We start from the raw sequence: 5583 nt of genomic DNA, 5'->3' as shown, positions 1-5583 counted from the left end.
ATTGGCCAACTACTCCGGAAGTAGCTGTTTGGATGCCATGGCAACAGGAGGGGTGTCATATTGGCTACCAGTTCGGATGCGAATAGTAAATGTAGAAATCTACAAGACCAGTGAGGTGGGAAATTATTAGGCTTAGTACATTTATTCATATTTACTGCATTTTAGCACATTTTGGGGGTACTTGTACTCCAGTTGTTGCAATTTATTAGACTTATTATTCTATGACACTAGCAGTTACATTTCTGAGGAAAACGGTAACATTACCACTTCATTTATTTCTGGTGGCTGTAGTCAGCCTACAACTAATTGCAAAATTCACATTAAACATTCAAAATGTGGGAAAATTTCAAAATTATGCATTTTTCTACTTAAAGGTGCAATAAGTAAGAATGTGAAGCAATTTACTTGTATTAATCACGTTGTATTGCTAATGTGTGAACGGATTGTAATGTAACTTAAAAATTTTTACTTTCCTGTGTACTGATTTCTATGTAAAGGACTTGGGACGGTTTTCCTGGGAATTTCCAAAAGGATTTGACATTTATGCGTGCTCCCGAGTGCCTCCTCTTCCGCTCCCCTAAAGCGCCAACAGTGTGCAACACTAGCTTACATTAGCTTATAAATGGAGTCAGCTAAGGTCATCAAACGACCGGCACCCACCACAGCACAAAGTCCAACACAAAGTCCAGTCTTGCCCAGGATGTTGCTCGCTCACGGCTACAGAGGGCGAGCTTGAGCAACGGGATGCTGACTGCAGTTCAGTAGATGGCCACCGGTGTCATTAATAACAAGGATTTTCTGAAAGTTACTCAGAACCTTTAAAATCTTCCCCAGCATTATGATGAAGTAATCAGACTCAGCTCCACCTGGACCATTTTCAGTATTAAAATTCTCTTTCTCAGATTAACATTAGTAGTAAAGGAGTAAAGTTGTGAACGCAGGCCTCTCCATTGTGGCACTGCTACTTTAAGTATTTGTGTAGGCTACTTTATTAACCACAGCATGAAGAAATTTGTACACGTAAAGCATTGGCATTGGCAAAGCATTCCCACCTTTTGCATAGTGCGAAATGGTTGTTTAAGGTGATAACAGTGGTGATTACATCTTTTATAAGGAAAAGGAAAAATTACATCTGTTTTAGGTCCAATCATGTTGTTACAATGGTTGAGAATCAGAGTTACATAACAGGCCATGAACTTGGGTCTGCAAAGAAAGGGGGGTGGATGGAAAGTTGCCAGGCTTCAGACAGATATCAATAGACAAACGCTTTAGAGGGACACTCAATCCTGCCAGTGGGTTTTGTCAGTTTGTGTGTGCGTGTGTGTGTTCTGGTGAGAGAGTGAGAGAGAGGAGGAGGAGGAGACACTTTCTCTGTCTGAAAGAGTTTGCTTTCTGGACCCAACCCTACAGTCATTACTTGTCATTTCAGTTTCTCTCCTAGATGTATTACTCAGTTTCTATTTAAAATTTCCTCATTTACAAGGCCGTTGACAGACGGTGGGAAAACCACAGATGCACCACCCATGTGAGAAAAAACACACACATGCTCAAACACACAGTGACAATGGTGCACACACTCACACCAGAAAAGGAAAGAACCAGCATGGTGAACACAACAATACTGTCATTGGAAAGTGTGATTGCTCTGACACATGTTCGCTTGGTGCATTAGGCAACTAGCATAACTTCAGTCATTAACCCTTGTGACCTGTGAGTCAAGGGGGATAGGATATGAAATGAATGTGGTGTGATGCGTGTGAGTTTTCAGACTGTGGAAGTTCACAGACAGAGCACGTAAACTAGACTGGTGCACCTGGTAGTGTCGATCTCCAGTAGATTATGTCAGTGATCTTCATTTGGCCTGAAACATGCAGAGCACGGGGGTCAGTAAAACCCTCTATGTGATCCTCCAGATCTACATTCAGTGGTACAAGCAGAGAACAGAGGAAGGGAAGATTTACTCAATTTTGAAAACAAATGTTAAACTATGGGAAACTTGATCAGGGAGCACAGTGGACATAGAAAAAGTTTCTTTATTATTATTTCTTGCTCATAATTGTTGTATTACTTTTTCTGGTACTTCCTAGTAAAATGCATTTTACCAGCACAGCAGAGAACTTGAAAATATCTTAACTTATATTCTTGATTTTTTTTTTTTTACACAAGTACTGAAAGTTCAGCCACCACTTGAGCAACATAGTTCAGTGAAGCGAACAATGATTGCAAGCTTTTCTCAGTTGCAGCTTTGATTTAATGACGTAGATCAGCACCCAGGCATTTGCAAAGGTCAGCGCAGTAAAGAGAAAGAACAACGCCAATCTAAACGACAACATCTACACATCTACAATTACCCACAGAAACAAGCCTCCCCACTGTCCTTGGAGCTTGTTCAAGAAACAGTGAGTGGGTTCGTTACTTTCTACTCAGCGAGTCTGAGAAGACAATGCCTCCTTTTTGCCTCAAAGGACAAAAGCGAGGTCATACTCTGTTCCCTTAGACAACCTTCTCTTGTCTCTTGTCACATTTGGACTGTATGCATCATGGTGGGTTATGTCACAAGAGCTCCACAACGAGACCATCTTATGAAAACGCTGGCATACTTCTCTTCTGTAGGCCAGATCTCTCCATTTTAGGGACACAACTGATGAATATGAATTGCAACATCCGCGCAAAATGTATTTTCGGGCTCCCCGGATAAGTGCAAGCACGCAACAGCTTACGTGCACACACGTATTCATGTTTAGAATAAAGAAATGACAGATGTAGGCCATTTTCTATAGTTAAATCAGAAACTTGCGTGGAAATAATATTACAGCAGAATAAACAGTAGCTCAGTTGCCGGGTCTGTCATGGTACAGCGAACCTTTCCTAGTGTCTCTGTTTGTTTGGCCTCTGTTGGTTCTCCTCATGTGTTTGTCTATATGTGTGTGTGTGTGTGTGTGTGTGTGTATGTGTGTGCTGGCGGGGGGCAGCCTCTGAGGAACCTCCAATCAGGAACTGACACACCTGCTACTCACCTGCTCTCCATCCATTAATCAACACTTGGCAGTATACTGTATACACATATACATATATACATATACACACACACATATATATATATATATATATATATATATATATATATATATATATATATATATATATACTTGTGTCAAATTACTTGTATGTATACACATACCTGGCCAATAAAGCTGATTCTGATTCTGTTTTTTGGGAAGTAGGGTCTGTAGCTGTGGCAGAAACATTAGAGAAATTGGTAGTGTGGAAAACTTTCACACAGTTGACTAAATCAGTATCATCCAATCACTCAGTATCATTGTCACATTATCACTGTTGAAACTAGGCAGGGTAAACAGCAGACACTCAGGAAGACTCCTCCCTGAGGGCAGGGCTTAAGCAACACAGAGTAGCTTAAATTTCTGAGTTCTCAGACCATTTTCACAATTGAGAATGACTTCCGGATGGGAGCCGAAACGTCTTGATTCTGAAAACAGTGTCCAGATGACTACGACTGAAACCTTTTCTACGATGGAACACTCCTGGACGAATGAGGGACTACACCGTATTGCAACTGTAACTACATCACAACATTGTTCATCTTTCTACTCCATGAAAAGCTATTTATAAAGGTTGAGGCAAGGCTCCATATGTCCTGGCATTATGACAGCAACCACTCTACTGCTTAGAGCTCCACCTGTTATGCAAGTAGAACAGAAACAGGGGGAAGGTTTGCTGGGTAGAAGTCACTGCTGCTCCAGTTATGCAAGACTTCAAGCAATGCCAAATTGACCGGGACGTCTGAGGGAGCTGCTTGGAAGTGGAACTAGACTGAATAGAATTTTGATTAATTAGAGCAAAAACATCCTCTCCTCACAACCGTCCATCCGTCCGGCTGGACTGTTCTCCACCTGCGGGTTTCATTCAACCACCTAACTGAATTGGTTTAGAGCTTGACTGGCATCTTCAGGCATTCTTTGTAGCTCTCCAAGAGCAATGGGAACAAAGCCACCAGGAAACCAAACTACATGAGTGGAAACACACAGTGCAAGGCACAATCAAAAGGAAGAGCGAGAGAGAGATCTTGCATAACTAACAGCACAGGATATTACACGGCAACAAATTACATAGCAACAAATGAGAAAGCAGAACGTCCATTAGAAAAGAAGGCACACAATTAGTTTGTAATCTCTGTTGACTGATGTGCTTTAAGCAACTGGGGACAAATTGAAGTACACAAGAGATGTATATTATAACCCCAGAATCATACCTCTCAAACACACAAACACAATTACACAGTCTGTTTCAAAAGCAGGCTAACAAAAAAACCAACAACCTTATTTCTAGGAATCTTCAGCGAGGCAGTGAACCTGAACACAGGGAAACAAGGGTCAAACAGCAATCCAAAAAAATACACGAGATAACAACTAGACTGAGATACTTGGCCGAGACGCTTTACCACAGAGGCTAAGGAACGAACTGGCGAAGACTTGAGTGAAGAGCCGTGGTATAGGCCATATACTGCAAGGGTCTTGATTGGTGGATGAGTCTCAAGTGTGCAGGAGGTGGCGGGAGAACCAGGTGTGCAGGTGATTGGCAGCAGGAACAAGAACAGAGCGCCACACCCGGACAGACACACACACACACACACACACACAGACACAGAAAACAAACAGGGGACCCACAGGAAACAAAAGGCAAGGAGAGGGGAAAACAGGGAAAACACTGGGAATGAGGAGGCCAGCCGGACCATGACATGAATGTGATGTTTCTAATTTCTGACTCAACACACCTGGACACAAAAGATAGGAGTGTGATTGACAGAACAGAGTCATAACAAACAGACTTATGATGGGTCAGGTGGGTCAGGATTTGGGCTTTTATTGATTTAAAATCAAAGCAGCAAAGGAATGGGGCTGCTGTTGTTTGTGAGACTCTGCATGTACCTGCTTTAAATATAAAACTACTAGTGCCATTACTAGTACTGTTGGTATCAGTAGTAGTAGTAGTAGTAGTTCTATTCAAGTGCATGGTACTGTGTATAAGTTTCTAACGTATTTGCTATGTGTATATTTGTTTCTGTTTAATTCAGTTCAATTCAGTAGGCTTTATTGGCATGACATTTGACATGTGTTGCCAAACCACAATCACGATTATGATAGACAATGAATGAATAGAATGAAATTAACAAAAATAATTATCTGGTCCTACCCAACTCTCTTGCCTTTTTCTTGTGCTGCTGTAATATTTTCCCTCCTGGAAATCAATCAAATGTTATCTTAGCTTATCTTATTATAGCTACTTTTAAAACACTCCAAAGCAAACCAGTTACAGGGACAAGGTAAATTATGGGTCTCATTTTTCAGGGACTTTATATTATAACTGCAGCTTTATCAGGCCTAAATTGTGTAGCCCAGTTAGTCCAATAAAAATTCCTCCATGTTGTTATTTCTCTCCATATCATTGTTGTTTTTTTAAGTGTATGAGAGTCTGCAGACACTGTGTATACACACACAGTTTCTTCACAACCCTGCAGCACACTAGAACATTTTGCACCTTGTCTATTCCCTCCTGCCAATATCC

This window comes from Siniperca chuatsi, linkage group LG2, assembly GCF_020085105.1.
Source record: "Siniperca chuatsi isolate FFG_IHB_CAS linkage group LG2, ASM2008510v1, whole genome shotgun sequence".
NCBI lineage: Eukaryota > Metazoa > Chordata > Actinopteri > Centrarchiformes > Sinipercidae > Siniperca > Siniperca chuatsi.
The sequence above is the reverse complement of the archived record's forward strand: the minus strand, read 5'-3'. Positions refer to the sequence as shown.